This window comes from Odocoileus virginianus, chromosome 34 (genome assembly GCF_023699985.2).
Source record: "Odocoileus virginianus isolate 20LAN1187 ecotype Illinois chromosome 34, Ovbor_1.2, whole genome shotgun sequence".
NCBI lineage: Eukaryota > Metazoa > Chordata > Mammalia > Artiodactyla > Cervidae > Odocoileus > Odocoileus virginianus.
The window spans coordinates 31,326,951-31,346,032 of record NC_069707.1 but is presented as its reverse complement, the minus strand read 5'-3'; the positions used below and the strand labels follow the sequence as shown (position 1 = coordinate 31,346,032).

The 19,082-nt window shown below is 42.1% G+C and overlaps 1 protein-coding gene and 1 non-coding gene across 2 annotated transcripts in view; both read right to left on the bottom strand.

Annotated features, from left to right (window-relative positions):
- Positions 1-19,082, bottom strand: part of STX7 (syntaxin 7) — a 53,169-nt gene that overhangs the window by 15,218 nt on the left and 18,869 nt on the right. The window lies entirely within an intron of this gene.
- LOC139033070 (U6 spliceosomal RNA) lies at positions 16,222-16,329 on the bottom strand. The gene has a single exon (XR_011485705.1). It is a non-coding gene; the product is annotated as a U6 spliceosomal RNA (small nuclear RNA).

The following is a 19,082-nucleotide window of genomic DNA, read 5'->3' as shown; positions in this document are numbered from 1 at the left end:
CTCATGAAGCAAAATAAATCTGTAAAAAATTAATAATTTAAACATTAAAAATGGAAACTATTAAACTTCTACATAAAACTATAAAAATGTACTTATTACACAATCTTATTTATGATTTTGGAACAGGTACAAAATATTATCCAAGTATAACACAAAACTAAGAACCATGAAGGAAAATATTATCAAACTGGCAAAAAATACACAAAAATTTTAAATGTTATATGAAAAATATGTATCTTTATTACAAATCCATACAAGTAACATATGTGTGTGTGTACGTGGGAGAAAATGCCTGCAGCATACGATAAGTAAAGGGGTTAATATTCTTAGTATAGAAAAAAAACTTTTAAAAGTTGGAAATATAAAAATAGTCCAATAAAAAAAGGCAAAAGGTATCATCTTAAAATAATTACAAGCAAATAAACATATGAGAAGTTCAACTTCATTGACAATAAACCTTTCATATATCAGATTGGAAAGACTCAAGAAAAATGAGTGGATGATAATATAATCACAAGTGAAAGTCTTCATAAAGACATAGGGAGGAATAATATCCATCATGTAGAAAGAATCAGAAATAACTGAGGACAGGTCAGACAAACCAGTACAAAAGTAGGCCAGGAACAGGACCTTTAATAATATTCACTGAAAACATGAAGAGCAAAAAAAAAGAAAGAAAAAAAGACTGAAAAGTGTCAATCCTAGAAAGGATAAATAATTCTAATGCATGAACGCTATATAAAATTGTTTGGCCATTAAAAAGAAATTAAGTAGACATGCTTCTGATAGACCCAGTGGGAAGGAGCCTGAGTCCACCAAATGGTTATTGCCCTGGTTTTTGTAAACAGATACACTCAGCAATCCCAGTCTCCATCCTTTCTCCCAGAGAAAGGACTCATATGCAAAGGAGGACACAACTGGGAGCCCAGGGCTCTACGCTTCAAGAAAACAGAAGATTATCAGCCACACCTCTTCTTGGGCACTGCCCAGAAATGTCAGGAAGACCTGACGAGCTGAGAGCTGCGAAGCCTCTCCTACTCCCATTTGCCTGGTTTGTCCAGGGGATGGGGAAGGCAAACATTAAGGATGGGGAAGTAAGGATGGCTAGCACAGGCTTCTTTAAATGGTGACTCCCATTGTGATGCTCCTCAAAATATGATCTATTTGCTAGAATACATGATCAAAATCGTTGGCAAATGATTGTACAAACCTTCTGATACGGTAAACACTTTTTGCTCTATTCTAAAAAATAGAAAACAAGAGGAGTATGCTTTCAGCTGGATGGGGTGGGTGGCAAGCCTTCAAAGTCTTATCTTAGGGTTATACACCCTCTTTATCACTGTACAAGTCAGGTGTCAAGATTATTGATCCTCTCCTCCTACAGGACACTACACTAGTGTCCAATACACTGCTTACACGTGCTTTTAACATCTGCAAAGTGAGAAGCCACATGTTCTCTTAGGTGCCTTGGAAGGACGGAAGTATGCCAGCAGACAGAAGATAAATTAATGCAGAGACCTGTTTCCTTAGTGAAGAATCTTGGTCCATTGATCTGTATGGATCACTGATACACTCCTACAGAGTAAATGACAAATTGCTTTTCTTTGCAGTCTCAAATACAAATGGGAAAATACAGCTTAGTGATACATATTTATATGGCTCTAATCCATTTTACTGAATGCCCTAAAAGGTTGCTGGCTCTGGCTTCAACTCTCCAACAGAAAAGGCTATTCTGCTAGTTCAAGTGGTGGCACAAGCAGTCCTACAACTTGGCTTCAATGACCTGCTTGATCCAATGGTAACTCCAGAACCTGTGCAATTTCAGGGTTCTGTATAAAACTAGTGGCAAGGTCCACTAGGAAAAAAACAACAGAAGTCCCTTAGATTCATTGAGCAAAACGACGCTCTTTGTCAAGCCAGTATTACCCTTTTGAGGAATAGTTCTAGTCTTACTACTGATTCTTGGATAAAAAGTAAACAGTGATATACCAGGTGACCCAGTGACTTGAGTTGCCTGCTACATACTAGGTGTTATGTTATCTTGATAGGTTCTTCCTTGGTGGCTCAGTCAGTAAAGAATCTGCCTGCAATGCAGGAGACCTGGGTTCGATTCCTGGGTCGGGAAGATCCCCTGGAGGAAGACATGGCTACCCACTCCAGTATTCTCGCCTAGAGAATTCCATGGACAGAGGAGCCTGGTGGGTTACGGTCTGGGGGGTTGCAAAGAGTCGGACACGACTGAGTGACAAACACTTTCACTATCTTGTTGGTGTATCTCTTTCTAGATTTTGTATGTTAGTCAACCTGCCTCACTCCAGCTTCTGCAGCACTTGTTCAGTGGAATAAACAACCAGCAATGGTTTAAGAATTAAAAACTACATACAAGCTTTGCCAACATGGACTTCCCTTTCCTCAGATTAACATGATTACCAACAATGCCATACCATTTTGCAGCCAACAGCAATCAAAAGCAAATATACAATGTGGCACCATTCTTGGGGGTTATGAGCCAGTCACGCAGTGGCAAGACAATTAGAGCCCTTCCATCTTGGCAGAGGTGGAGCTTTATATTGACTGAAATCGCAACACTATGGATTTTGTATACTTCTTCTACTGCCCTCCCTCCATGATCCCACCGGCTTCTGAATCCATGTATCAATCACAACCATTCTACCCACCAGTGCTCCTGATCAAGACACTCAATTTAACAGAGAAAAAAAAAAAAAATATATATATATATATAAAACAGAGCTTCCAAAAACCAAGAATTCCTTGGTCTGCCAGTACTCCTTTATCTGGAAGCTGCTGGATTTCTAGAATGTCTAATGGCCTTTTGAAGACCCAATTATGGGGTCACCTGAGAGACAGTATCTTGGGAAGCTGGACCTTTATGCTCGCAAAGACCCACTATGCTCTGGTGCTGCTTCACCCATATCCACAAAGAAAACTCAGATTTAGGACCTAAAGTGTGAAAGTGAAGAGAAATAGTTCACATTCACATTGAATCACCCACTTGCAAACTTTCTTCCATCCCTTGGGATGATTTAGAGACAGTATTCACGTAAGGAGTGTAACGGGGCTCCACCTGAGTGGAGGCTGAGAGTCCATGGGCCACTTGGGGCCAGGGCAGAACAGTGTCCACCGAGGTCATCAGCAAGAGGAAGTAAAAGTGTGCCCCGGGCAAGGTCAGAGGGAGGGGTGTAAACAAACCTTGGGAGACGGGCTGGAGGGAACTAGCTAATGCCGCCGTCTTCAATCAGAAAAGTTAGTATGATCTAACACGTGAGCAGGAGCAACAAGGACCCGGGCTTGAAAGTCTTGGATACTGCACAGCCGAGGTACAAAAAGAAGGTAAGAGGAACACGGAATAGCTATTCAGGAGAAAAGGATTAACAGAAAGTGCAGGCTTGTTTCTGGCCATTAGGCAGCAGACTACAGCACCTGTCAGTATTCTCTTCCTTGCTCTGTAATGTAGATACTTAGATATCTTAACTATTTGTCCCCTTCCCTATCTCTATCCTCCACTGTTTCATAGGGGCATGTTGTTAGCGGTTACACTTAAACTCTGGTCCACAGACTAAGGAAATACTGTGACCCCCATCTTGCTGAATCAGAGGAAGAACAGACTGAAAATCACCAAACAGACCTAGCAAAGGAAGCAGGAAATAAACACGTCTTGGTTTTACCTGTCAGTGGAGATGGGAGAGGAGTTCGGTTTGTATGAGCAACAGCAGCACCGTGCTAAATGGGGCTTTTTAATATTTTCAAGCTTAAATATGAAAAAAAGGAGAAATATGTTCATTATAGAAAACAAGAGAGATGAATTATAATGGATATTTTTGGCCATCTGATACCCCCAACTCTTATGACACTGGATCTTTTTGGTTTATAATATCACCACTGGGAAGTATCATTACAGAACCCGTCCTTAGAGGGAACAAACTGGACAGTACAGTCACAAAACCATGCTGAGTCCTTGAGCTTTGCTGACCTCCATTATGAGTAAGGCAGGTGATTAATAATGACAGAGTCCCAGCAACAATCACAAAAATAGCAAGACCAAACTCATAAAACTAGCTTAGCTACTTGTAATCAAAATCTAGACTGACTTAATGCTATTGAGGTTCCATAAATACCAAAGTTGCTTACAAGTCAAATGCTTTAGCTGACAACTTTCTTTTCACTCTAAAACAATAATTTGAATAATACACTATCTCATAAAATGAAGTTTCTTAGAAAGGCAACCATTCAGCTTTGCCTAATAGAGTGCATTTAATTAACTGAGTGCTCGATGTTTTTCATGAATGCAAACGTGAAACAAGGCCTCCTACACTGAAGCAGTATGCAATCTAGAAAAGCAGGGAAAAAAGCATCAATACATAGTATATATGCTCTAATAATGTTTCAAACAAGGACCTATGTATAGGCATTCTGCTGCTGCTGCTAAGTCACTTTAGTCGTGTCTGACTCTGTGAGACCCCATAGACAGCAGCCCACCAGGTTCCCCCATCCCTGGAATTCTCCAGGCAAGAACACTGGAGTGGGTTGCCATTTCCTTCTTCAATGCAAGAAAGTGAAAAGTGAAGGTGAAGTCGCTCAGTCGTGTCTGACTCTTAGCGACCCCATGGACTGCAGCCTACCAGGCTCCTCCATCCATGGGATTTTCCAGGCAAGAGTACTGGAGTGGGGTGCCATTGCCTTCTCCGCCTTCTACTGAAGGACAATCCAAAAAGCCTTAATGGAGGAGGCATTTGTATTATTTTTGAAGTGCAAGATACCAGACACTTTACTTTGGAGATTCGAACCTCGATATCATACTTAAGACGTAACTTGAAATGTTCAGATTACCAACTGGCTCCCCCAACCACAAGGGTAAATAAACTCCTTAAAGAAAAGAACTAGGTATTCATTATTGTTCATTATCAGATCTCTTGCATCTACCATATTGTTGACACTCAATATTTTTAAACTGAGCCACAAAAGATCATCAGAAAGACTGAATCTTATAGAAGAAGTCTTACGTATTTCTAAAACACAAGGCATATATAAGAAGAAAGTTAAGAGAGGTAGGTACATTCCTTTATTCATTCATTCAACATGGTCTGGGTATCTACTATCCCCCAGGATTTCTGGACAGCAACAATCATTCCTGTTTCTTAATCTGTACAGCTCTAAACTTGAGGAGCAGGTTTCCTAGGTGCCACGGTGGTGAGGAATCCACCTGCAAATGCAGGAGACGCATGAAATGCAGGTTTGATCCCTGGGTGGGGAAGATCCCCTGGAGGAGAAAATGGCAACAGACTCCACCATTCTTGTCTGGAAAATTCCACGGAGAGAGAAGCCTGGCGGGCTACAGTCTATGGGGTCGCAAAGACTCAGACACAACTGAATGACTAAGCACCCAAATGTGAGGAACAAGTGAAGGGATCCTCTGATCAGGTGATGAAGAGCCTACAGAAACGCACATCTGAAATCACTGAATCAAATTTAGGAGAAATATATGGTATTAGTCTAATTTTATTATACACACGAAGCTGAAAACCAGACAGAATAACTGATTTGTTCAAGAAACTATGGCTATTTTTAAGTAGAAGAGCTGGGATAAGAATGTAGATGTCTTCGTTTCTAAAACAGTATTTTTCAGAGTGCTAAAAGGGCTAAGAGTAAAAGACTTTTAAAAAGATTATTTCATAATCCAGGTATGATAGCTACCAAAGCAAAGACAGGAAAAATACGTGTGCAAAACTGAAGCAGTTGATCTGAGACACTCTGGTGTTTCAAGTGGTGTTCAAAGTACATTTCAAGGCCTACCACGGACCACAAGCAGCCTTCCGCCCTGCTGAAGCTGATGAGGAAATAAACACCTGTCCATTCTTCAGGCTGTATGAGCAAGATTCCATAGACATCACGTTATATATGACCAGCATCACCCTCTTACATCAGTGTCAGCCACATATGGCCTGTGGGGGCTTTCAGTCTCGTTTTATGCAGCCCTCCAGCTAAGAGTGGTTGTTACATTTTCAAAGGGTTAACAAAAACCAAAACAACGGTGATGAATACACAAGAGACTGTATGTGTGCTGCAAAGCCTAAAATGTTTACTATTGGGCCATTTATAGTAAAAACAGGCTGATCCTTGTCCTAAATCTGTAAACTTTGTAATCATAACTGAGTTCAGCGTGGTACTTGAGTGTACTAAGTACAGACTATGTTACTAAGTCTGTTTCACACAAAACCGAGCAGTACTGCAAGTCTTCCACTGAGCTACACGTATAAGAAGCTGAATTTCTTCGATTTTCAGAAAGAATACGCCAGCCTTACGGCAGAAAGTGAAGAGGAACTAAAGAGCCTCCTGATGAAGGCGAAAGAGGAGAGTGAAAAAGTCAGCTTAAAACCCAACATTCAAAAAACTAAGATCATGGCATCTGGTCCCATCACTTCATACAAATAGATGGGGAAACAGAGGAAACAGTGACAGACTTTATCTTCTTGGGCTCCAAAATCACTGCAGATGGTGACTGCAGCCATGAAATTAAAAGACGCTTGGTTCTTGGAAGAAAAGCTTTGACAAACCTGGACAGCATATTAAAAAGCAGAGACATTACTTTGCCAACAAAGGTCCATGGAGTCAAAGCTATGATTTTTCCAGTAATCATGTACAGATGTGAGAGTTGGACCATAAAGAAGGTTAAGTGCTGAAGAATTGACGCTTCTGAACTGCGGTGTTGGAGAAGACTCTTGAGAGTCCCGTGGACAGCAAGGAGATCAAACCAGTCCATCCTAAAGGAAATCAGTCCTGAATATTCATTGGAAGAACTGATGCTGAAGCTGAAACTCCCAATATTCTGGCCACCTGATGCAAACAGCTGACTCATTAGAAAAGACCTTGATGCTGGGAAAGATTGAGGGCAGGAGAAGAAGGGGATGACAGAGGATGAGATGGTTGGATGGCATCACTGACTCAATGGACATGAGTTTGAGCAAGTTCCAGGAGATGGTGAAGGACAGGGAAACCTGGTGAGCTACAGCCCATGGGTCGCAAAAAGTTGGACATGACTTGAGAGAATGAACAACAACAAATCGATACTGATTCATTAAAGGCTCTGGTTTGTGTCAGCTATTATTTTTAACTGCTGCTCTTCTGACATTGATTTAGAAACAATTATGGTTACTTTTTTATTTTACTGGATGAACATTTTTGCAGAGTAACTGATGTATCGTTACCATTTTATTACTCTCCAGTTTCTGACTATCTCCTAGTTTTAGGATGGTGGCTCACAAGATCTTTTGCCTTACTCATGTTGACATGTTCAAAAACATTTACAAAAAACTGGCTTCGAGACAGAGAGACAAAAAAGGTTTCTAGGTAGGTGACAAACAGGATAGTGATCTAAAATAATTGATAATCATTCCTAGCTTCTTCCAAGTCATGTCTAGTAGATTTTTTTTCATTACCTTTCCTGAGGCATTGTGAATTTTTGAAGTAGTCATATTCATTTTTACTGGCAAATGTCTAATTTGAAAGAAAAAAAAAAAACTTCGTGAAAAATGAAAATTAAGAAATTAATTTTCCATAACCATTAACAGTTACTTGAAGAAAAACTCACCTAATACACTGAGATAGGATTAAATCAAGATGCACCACTACAAGAATACAATGAACAAATTATTTTTGCATTATTGACAATCTACAACGATTTGCACTATTACTACTAGAGAGGTAACATTAAAGTATATTACATTTTCCGTAACACAAGGAGAACACCATTTCCCACACATTCAGGAAAGGTTCATTATTACTTATACAAAACTCAAACCGTGCTCTTTCTGCCTCTTCATTCTTTTCTGTACCAAACACCCACTGTGTTCCGTAATAGTCTGCTGCCATCTAGCGGATGACCTAAGGAAAAAACTGCTTCATAGCAAAGTTTTTTATTTTTATTTTTTTCTGTCCGTACAACTGTAGGCAGCAGTTGCTATGAGAGGCTGTGTACTGTTTCCACCTGTCAGAGTTCCCAGGGGACCAGGGAGGACGTGACCAGTGAGAGTAGCCAGGCTTTGGGGACACCCCGAGTCAGCCCTAAAAGACACACAGACCACCTTCAAAGAAGTGTCTCCAAATAACGGAGAACAGAATACAACCACCTGCTCTTTCAGCACAAAATAGTTCTGTTGCTCAATCCAAAATAACTCAGTTGAAACTGTCAATCGTGGAAAAAAATAACGGTTGTTAAAACACGTGGGCAAGTGGTTTAGAGATTCTGACTCAAGTCTCACCCACATCACACAGAGGAAGTCGAGTTTAACACTGACCAGCGAGTAGTCTGGGAGCCAGACAGCTTGATTTGGAAACCTGACCTCACTCCTTCCTGCTGACCTTGGGCAACTGACCTCATCTCTCCAAGCTATAACTGCCTCACAGTCAAGTGGAGGGAAAATCACCTCTTCCTCAGTCATCATGAACTTCAACTCGGGGCAATGTACGTTAAGGACTTTGTACTGGAAACAGAAGGAGCTTACTAAATGAGAGAGGAGAGTATGAAGAGACTTAATGTTTTTCTTCTGGAAGTCACAGATGAGCACCGTGGCCAGCCATCGGAAGTTGACAATGACCAGTTAGGAGCAATCATTGAAGGTGATGTTCTTACAACAAAATGAAGAAGAAGAATATTCTTATTAACATATATTAACTAACGTGAAACATGCTGTAGGAGGGTGTTGAAATCTAATAAACTCTGATAAAGTTATGAGAATTGTAGAGATAATGACACATATAAATCAAGACAAGATAGTTATAACCCCCAATTAGGAAGGAAGTCAGCTACTGCCTAACAGTGACCATGTCTAGCAGTTATACACAAGTGAGAAACTGAACTATTAATAGGAAAAAACCCAACTAAATATTAAACAAACTCTCAATAAAATACAAACTGTTTTAGCCTCCAGGCTTTCCTCATCTGTCAGTCTATTTTAAAGGGTGGTTTTAAGCATCAATATTACAGAAGACGGTATATGTAAAAACATTGCAGAATAGCATAGATTTCTATTAGGTTGGTGCAGAAGTAATTGTGGTTTTGCATTGGTGAACTTTGCTGTTTGATATTGGAATACATTCTTAAATAAATGTGGTTATGTTATATATTATTTTAATGGCCATTTATTGCTTTGTGCTTTTTTGCTAATGCATTACTTGCTGTTTACTTTATATTTATTTTTCAGTTCAGTTCAGTTGCGTCTGACTCTTTGTGAGACCCCATGGACTGCAGCATGCCAGGCCTCCCTGTCCATCACCAACTCCTGGAGTTTACTCAAACTCATGTCCATTGAGTTGGTGATGTCATTCAATCATCTCAAAGACTAAGAGCAAATTCGAGCAATTTTTTTTTTTTATTCAAGTTCAAAATGGGTTGTAATGCAGTGGAGACAACCTGCAACATCATCAACAATCTGGCCCATGAACTGCTAATGAACATAAAGTGCAGTGGTGGTTCGGGAAGTTTCTCAAAGGAGATGAAAGCCTTGAAGATGAGCACAGTGGCCAGCCATCGGAAGTTGACAATGACCAATTAAGAGCAATCATCAAAGGTGATGCTCTTAGAACTACATGAGAAGTTGCAGAAGAACTCAGCATCTACATTCTACAGTCACTCGGCATTCAAAGCAAATTGAAAAAGTGAAAAAGCTCTCTATGTGGGTTCCTCATAAGCTGATTGCAAATCAAAGAAATCATCATTTTGAAGTGCTGTCTTCTCTTACTCAACAACAATGAACCATTTCTCAATCTGATTGTGCGGTGTGGCAAAAAATGGATTTTACACAACAGCCAGCGATGACCAGCTAAGTAGCTGGGCCGAGAAGAAGCTACAAAAAACGTCCCAAAGCCAAATTTGCACCAAAAAAGTCATGGTCATTGTTTGGTGGTCTGCTGCTGGCTGATCCACTACAGCTTTCTGAATCCCGGTGAAACTATTACCTCTGAGACGTGTTCTCAGCAAATCGACGAGATGCACCGAAAAATGCAACGCCTTCAGCCAGTACTGGTCCACAGAAAGGGCCCAATTCTTCTCCACAACAATGTCCGACCACATATTGCACAACCAACACTTTAAAAGTTGAACAAATTAGGCTACGAGGTTTTGCCTCATCCACCACATTCACCTGACCTCTCTCATCAACCGACTACCAGTTCTTCAGGCATCTCAACAACTTTTTGCAGGGAAAATGCTTTCACAACAGCAGGATGCCGAAAATGCTTTCCAAGAGTTTGCTGAATCCTGAAGCACAAATTTTTATGCTACAGGAATATACAAACTTATTTCCCAAATAAGCAAGAAGGGGTTGATTGTAATGGTTCCTATTCTGATTAATACAGATTTGTTTGAGCATAGTTATAACTGCAAGGAGATCCAACCAGTCAATCCTAAAGGAAATCAGTCCTGAATCTTCATTGGAAGGACTGATGCTGAGGCTGAAACTCCAATACTCTGGCCACCTGATGGAAAGAACTGACTCACTGGAAAAGACCCTGATGCTGGGAAAGATTGAAGGAGGAGAAGGGTATGACAGAGGGTGAGATGGTTGAATGGCATCACCGACTCAGTGGACATGAGTTTGAGTAAGCTTCGGGAGCTGGTGATGACCAAGGAAGCCTGGCGTGCTGTAGTCTGTGGGGTCACAAAGAGTTGGACATGACTAAGTGACTGAACTGAACATATAACGATTTAAAATTCACAGTCTGAAACTGCATTACTTTTGTACCAACCTAGTAAAAGAACACAAGATGCTATTACTGGTAACTTTACGATAATCAGAGTTAGAATCATTAGGTTGGGCTAATCATTACACAGTACAAGGTGCATAAGATAATGTACCATGAGAAAATACCTGTATCAGCTGGTTGAAAGTAGGTCTGAACACAAAAAGGTTTGAAAAGAAAAAAAAAAAAAATCAAGTGACCTAGGTTTATTTTCGTAGACCAGGAAAAACCAAGAAAAGTATACTGTAATTCTTAAAAGCACATGGCAAGTAGAAAAACTCGTTAGAAAATCTGAAAGAAAGCTACTGAAATAATTATGGGCTTTCCCCCCTAATATGTTGTCTTGTGACCTGAATAGGGATCCTATCGTCTTCGTGAGTGAAAGAACTGACGTGCAGGGTGGGGAGGATAATGAAGGCTCTTCTAAAGAACGAGTCTTGAGCTGAGACGCCGAAGGTGAAGCCTGAGCGGCCGGGGCCAAGCCCTCTGCTTCACCGTGCTCTCCCTCCGGATCCTCCAACACCCCAGGCAAGTCCTGCTTCCACCAAGCAGCCTCCCAAGAGGAACACATTTAAATTCCTCATTGCTTTTCTTCCCAGATATTTCAAGAAAGGCACACAGTGTAACAACGTTGCAATTTCGGGCACTTTCAAGCTCCTGCAGACTAACAAAAAGTGAAATCTCAAGTCATGGGTCTTAAAAGTGAACAAAGTACAAAAAAGCAAGTCATTTGCAAACTGTATGTGAACAGTACTTTGGAATTCGAAGGTGGCCAGAACATTGCAAGCTCTGACTTAGCAAAGATGTTCAGATTTAACATCTTGTCGCGTGGGCCTGCCCAGCTGACCTGCTCGGAGGGAGTCTAGAATCAGGAGTTAACAGAGGCCCAGAGTAGGACCCGGCCTCTTGAGAGGGTGGTCTGTGTACTCAGCTAACACAGTGGGGGCTTGCCAGGGGGAAGCCTGAATTCCTGATGAGTTTCAGTTGCAACACCTTGCTACTCATGTTATTGCCTCCTCTTCTCTCCCCAGGCCATAAAGAACAGAGTGCGGGTGGGGGAAGAAAACCTGCACAAGTTATATTTTCAGAGAAACTAAGACAACATATAAATTCCCCAAAATAGGTACATGTGGCCAAAAGGCACAGAAAAGAGCAGATCCTGGGTGAGAAGCCATGTGTGTGGACAGGGAGTGAGGGGGCGTTGCAGATGAGAACAGGGGAGGCGGAGCTCCCAAATGTCACCAGCAGGAGACAGGGACTGCACCCCGAGGTGGGGGGGTCCAGGAGCAGGGCGGAGAAGGAACGGGGTGGCACTCTGCTGGGCGAGGTAGAAACGGGAGGCTGGGACCACCCTTGGGCCACCAGGCCACCCATCTCTGAAAGCGTCACCGCTCTCTAAGAGGAAAGGGGCACCTTAGAAAGAAGCAGCAGAACACTGGGGAGTCAATGATGGGGGGACACCACGATTGGAGAGAAAACCCTCCTACACCAGGCGAGGTTCTGAGAGGCAGCGGGGAAAAACAGTGACTCAGGGCAGTACAGAGAGAAGGGGCCCTGGAGTTGAGTCTGGGCTCCTGCCTCTCCCTTCACAGCCAGGAAAAGCAAACTCACTCCACTGAATAACAACAGAAAGAACAGAGAGAGCAGCCATGCAGAGGACTATAAAAAAACTGTGGAAAAGAACAGCAAAACTCCCTAAGAAGAAAACACAGCAGGAAAAAAATGTAACCACAGACGTGGATAAGGTGAAAATTATAACCCAAAATAGCACTGATTTTTTTTTTTTAACTCAGTGAAGCAATTGCAGTTTTAAAGGAAGATCACAAAAGAGCTCTAGGCGAGAGGGCCGGATAACAGGCACCAACGAAGCAGAACTAGAGGAACTTGGGGAAGACGAAGAATTTAGAATTCTTTTCTGCGATGAAGAAAAAATGACAGGTCAGGTTAGAGGCACAGAAAGCAAGAGCCCCAGGAATAGTGGGTGTCATTCTGGGTCGTTCAGGTCACATTCTCGACTTTCTGATGGTTTTAGCTACAGGCTCACTGCCACTCTTGACTCCTCTCTCTCAGCTCCTGATGATCTCAATACCCATGCTGATAATCCACCCACCACCCTGGCCTGGCAGGCTGCAGCCCATGGGGTCGCAAAGAGTCAGACACGACTGAGCGACTGAACAATCCTGGCCTCGGTTCTTTGTACGGAAGTGAAAGTTTCTCAGTCATGTCCGATTCTTTGCAACCCCATGGACTATATAGTCCATGGAATTCTCCAGGCCAGAATACTGGGGTGGGTAGCCTTTCCCTTCTACAGGGGATCTTCCCAACCCAGGGGTCAAACCCAGGTCTCCCACACTGCAGGCGGATTTTTTATCAGCTGAGCCACAAAGGGAAGTCCCTGCCTTTGTATGCTTCTTTCAAAATGAGCTTATCCTCCATCCTCTCAAAATCACACACTCCAAGATCTAACCGAATGCCTTCTTATTACCAACAACCATTAACTCTTCCACAATTTAAGTTTCATAGACACGACTTACAAATCACCACCTCCTGTATGTCTAGCTCTCTCTGACTGGTACCCTGATCCCAACAAGCCTCTGACAACTGCCAGGACCTAAAAACCTTCGGTCCTGCCTCTTTGCCACCTTCCCTCACACAACCTCCCCCTGCCCCCAGGTTCACTGGCCTCCTGACCCAACTTGCACTCCACAGCCAGCCTAAACATCATCATCTTCACTCCCTGTCCCCGAGTCCCTCCCTCCACCCATCTTAATCGCTCGAGAAATCCAAAACTCTAGCTGAGCCCAACGCTGTGCGTCCTCTAGTATATGACAGCACTTACCAAACTCATGGAGACTTTATCCTAAGATTGTAAGTTTAACAGTGGGGGAACTTACCACTCATGCTGTTTTTACAAATGAATCCTTCCGAGTTCTATATAGAGAAAATACCTAGTGTAATGATACCTAGATGAGAGCATTCTCTTATCTGTGTATCCAAGTTCCATTCATTTACATGCTCAAAAGCCTGGTTCTACCCAGAGTGAAAGCCTGAGTTAGGGATTTTGGTAGATAAGAGCTGAAAAATCAACTAATGTCACACTGTTAGCCTTGGCTTATCATTACTGTCATTATCAGTAATCAATTCAAAGGGAAGAAATCTTACAACAAAGGACTATTTAATAAAGGTATTTCTATATTATCCATGAATTACTCTTCCTACTGTGCTATTCAGTAAATGAAAACATCTTTCAGAATTTTGAGTTTTTCATAAAAATCAAAGAAGTTAATATAAATATCTCTTCTCTCATTCTATATCAATACCTGCCTAAAGCACACTAACCCACATTACTTTTGAAATACAATATATTACAACAAAGTGTAGAATCTTGGGATTCAAAAGCCAATGTCAGCATTATCGGGGTTTCCTGTCACTTTAAATCCCAGTGCAGCATGCCAAGGAATGCAGGGCTGTGTTTAGTTTGCGAGGGCTGCCATAACAAAATACCACAGACTGGTGGCTTAAACAAGAGAATTTTATTTTCTCACAGCTCGGGATGGAGGCTAGAAGCCTAAGGTCAAGGTGCCAGGGGGCTGACTGCTCCTGAGGCTCCTTCCTAGCTTGCACATGGCCTTCATCCTGCCGTGTCCTCTGCCCCTGGGGGCCTGGGCATCCCTGGTGTTCCCCCCTTCTCACATGGACACCAGTCCCGCTGGATTAGGACACCGCCTTTAGGACCTATTTTAACCTTAATTACCTCTCCAAAGGCCCTATCTTCAAATTCAGTCACACGGAGGATTAGGACTTCAACAAATGAATAGGGGAACACAATTCAGTCCATAACAAGGAACTTGACAGAGCTAACAAGAGAGGAAGGTGAAAAAAAAAAAAAAAGAATAAATTAAGATACTTGTCAAGTATCTTTGATGTACGCTCAAATACCTAGATGAATGAGTAACTTGTACCAGTCCACAGCAGCCTCAGAAAACCGTGCCGGAAGGACCACTCATAATTGCTACAATTCCTTCTACTCAACTCTTAATTACTCTCCTTAATATCAAACAAAAGGAAAGGAGATCCTCTTCCACGTGACAGTTCAGTCCAGTCTAGTCACTTAGTCGTGACCAATTCTTTGCGACCCCATGGATGGCAGCACGCCAGGCTTCCCTGTTCCTCACCAACTCCCAGAGCTTGCTCAAACTCATGTCCAGTGAGTAGGTGACACCATTCAACCATCTCATCCTCTGTCATCCCCTTCTCCCGCCTTCAATTGTTTCCAGCATCAGGGTCTTTTCTAATGAGTCAGTTCTTCACATCAGGTGGCCAAAGTATTGGAGCTTTAGCATCAGCATCAGTCCTTCCAATGAAGATTCAGGACTGATTTCCTTTAGGAGGGACTGGTTGGATCTCCTTGCAGTCCAAGGGACTCTCAAGAGTCTTCTCCAACACCACAGTTCAAGAGCATCAATTCTTTGGCTCTCAGCTTTCTTTATGGTCCGACTCTCACATCCATACATGACTACTGGAAAAACCACGGCCTTGACTAGATGGACCTTTGTTGGCAAAGTAATGCCTCTGCTTTTTAATATGCTGTCTAGGTTGGTCATAGCTTTTCTTCCAAGAAGCAAGCGTCTTAACTTCATGGCTGCAGTCACCATCTGCAGTGATTCTGGAGCCCAAAAAGATAAAGTCTGTCACTGTTTCCACTGTTTCCCCATCTGTTTGCCATGAAGTGATGAGACCAGATGCCATGATCTTAGTTTTCTGAATGTTGAGCTTTAAGCCAACTTTTTAACTCTTCTCTTTCACTTTCATCAAGAGGCTTTTTAATGCTTTGCTTTCTGCCATAAGGGTGGTGTCATCTGCATATCTGAGGTTACTGATATTTCTCCTGGCAATCTTGATTCCAGCTTCTGCTTCATCTAGCCCAACATTTCAGATGATGTACTCTGCATATAAGTTAAATAAGCAGGGTGATAATATACAGCCTTGACGTACTCCTTTCCTGATTTGGAACCAGTCTGTTTTTCCATGTCCAGTTCTAACTGTTGCTTCTTGACTTGCATATAGATTTCCCAGGAGGCAGGTCAGGTGGTCTGGTATTCCCGTTTCTTGAAGAATTTGCCATAGTTTGTTGTGATCCACACAGTCAAAGGCTTTGGTGTAATAAAGCAGACGTGGATGTTTTTCTGGAACTCTTTTGCGTTTCCCATGATCCAATGGATATCGGCAATTTGATCTCTGGTTCCTCTTGACATCCCTTCAACTATCTGAAGCAGCAACCCAATGCCCCTCTAGATGAAATGTTCCTAGTATTTCCAAATGCTGCATGGATCCATGCATCATAGAGTGATTTCTGTATGCTCTCATTCCCCTCTCCATTTCCATTATTCACATTCAACAACTGGTTTCCCACCCCCCCACCCCGCCCCAGAACCAAGATCATAGAAAGGTACTGTGCCTTTCCTTTAAGATTTCTAAGATACCTTTTTCCCCCCATGTCATCCTTGCGCAGGAGCCATGCTAATCTTCTCCATATCATTCCATTTTTAGTATTAATATATGTGCTGCCAACATGAGCACTAAGATTTCTTTAAAAAACTTGTTTTGTCCTCATTCAATTGATTTTACATTGTAGCATTGTAGTCAGGATTGCTGAGCACTTCCCATCTTATCAAACTGTGTTCCTTCCCTCCAGGGTCACATCTTGAAACCATAACATTCTCTTCTTTGAAGTTTTCTATTCTCGCCTTTCTGTTCTATCCTTTGTCATCCAATGGATTCTTAATAGCCTCTGTATGCAAAGCTCTTGGGGGATATAATTCTGCATAAAAGTATGATCCCCTGCCATAGAAGAGATTAGAGGCTCTGGTAGTAAAGGAAAAAATGTTGGCAACTAGGAAAAAACCATAAAGATGAAATACAGAAGAATTCACAAGCCAGCACCTCATTACCAAATGAGTGGGAAGAGATTCCTGCCATAAGGTGAAAGGTACGAAAATAAATAAACATTTATAATGGCCAGTACATGACAGGCATACTTATATAGATAAAGGGTAACCTACTTGAGATTATTCATTTGTTCTTTAGAACAGACGGAGCTATGAACAGGGCACATAAAGTCCTTTCTCTTTAGGAGCTGGCATTCTAGTAGGGAATGCAGAAAGTAAGTGGACAATTATAGTAGTTTAATACACCAATCAAATAGAAGAGTGTTGGACCATAAAGATGGCTGAGCGCTGAAGAATTGATGCTTTCGAACTGTGGTGTTGGAGAAGACTCTTGAGAGTCCCTTGGACTGCAAGGAGATCCAACCAGTCCATCCTAAAGGAAATCAGTCCTGAATATTCACTGGAAGGACTGATGCTGAAGTTGAAACTCTAATACTCTGGCCACCTGATGCGAAGAACTGACTCACTGGAAAAGACTTTGATGCTGGGAAAGACTGAAGGCAGGTGGAAAAGGGGATGACAGAAAATGAGATAGTTGGATGGCATCACTGACTCAATGGACATGAATCTGAGTAAGCTCCAGGAGTTGGTGATGGACAGGGAAGCCTGGTATGCTTCCATCCATAGGGTTGCAGAGAGTCAGACATGACTGACTGACTGAACAACAGACTTGCTGATGAAAAAGGCATCACAGAAACAAAGCTGTTTAATGAGAAAGAATGAGTGGAGGAAGCATAATAGGTCAGGGAAGATATGTCTAATGACACAACCTTTGGGCTGAGACTTGAACGCCAAGGAGGAGCCAACTGTGCGAAGATGTGAGAAAATGTCTGAGGCAGAGGAAAAGCAAGTGCAATTCCTCTGGGTTAAGAAACAGCTCAACTGTTCAATCAGAGAAAGGCAGCTACTGTGGCTGAAATCTACAAGGGGGAGAGCGGTAGGCGCCGGAGAGCGAGGACGGGATCAGACCTGGAGGCTTTGGTGGGGCATGGCGGGCTGGCATGGTCTGACATCCTCCACCTTGGCTACAGTACGGAGAAGAGACTGCAGGCAGGCAAGAATGGAAGCAGGGGGAAAATTCAGAGGCTGCTGTCACCCAGAGAGGAAAGAGCAGCAGCTGGGACCTGCATGGTGACCGCAGAGGGGAAAGGACAAACGTGGCAGGCGGGACCAACAGGATGTGCATTTAGGTTGCAAATGGGGAGCAAAGACTAGACAGAACTAGGGACTGAGGTTGGGACCAAGAGACCGAGAAAGTTCATGTTCAGGACAGATGGTTTGCATACGGGGGCCGTGAGGGACAGAGCTCCCCGGAGCCGTATCTTTATTTTAGCTCAAAAAATACATTTTAGTTCCTAACACAAACAGAAAACATTTACCCACATTCAGTTGTAAACCACAGTCGTGTTTGGTCACGTAGGCAAAATCACCAGAGAGAGGAAAGGGGAGCTGCTCTTTGTTCAGACTCCCTTGGATTAAGACATTAATTTTTTACACCTACTTGTGTTCCATGTCAACACCTGAGGCGTGAAGAAAGTCACAACAGTGAATTCAAAGCTACTGAAGCTTTTCTCCTCAAGAGGAAAGAAATTCAACCAGGTATTTTCAGACATGTGACATCAGAAGCAGGTATAACAAATCACATTTTAAGGAAGGGAGGGAGGGAGGCGGAGAGAGAACATGTTTTTTACTCCAAGGGAAGGCAGTCTATAAACTGCCTTCCCTTCCACCAACACCCACCAACCAATCATCCTAGGAAAACACCTCCATTTCCTAGGTAAATACACCATTTCAATCAATTCATTAGCTTCTCAGGACTGGTGATCCTTTTTAAAGAAAAGTCTGCTCTGGCAACCAAAAAGGAGAAGTTGATGATATCAGCTTCCCTTTTTCACAGTCATGTGTTAAGGTGCAAAAAAGAGTATCCTTCACCAGACTTTAGTTAAAAGGACCGCATTCATTCTCAGAAGAAACAAAAGGGCTCACACTATTAGAGATTTTTATGTTGCATCTCAAAGTCCTAAGGACCTTCTGAGAATAAGAGCCAGGCACTGATCCTTCTCAATAAACAAGGAAAGAAATCACAACAGAGAAACCAATAATATTTACTTCAAATCAAAACAAATCTGTGTTGGATCAACAGCTTTAATCTATAGGAGATATATGATTAAAAAAATAAAACAATGAAGATTCAACACAAATCTTTTTTCAGTCACCTTCCCTTAACCTTTAAAATATGGGCTTCAGTTCACACATGTTACGTCCCCCTACAAAGTCTTGATTTCTCAAATCTCCTGGAACACATATGACATATCACGCATATTTTTTCTGCTAAAAAGCAGAAAACTTCTACATGTACACGTTCATATTCTATAAAGT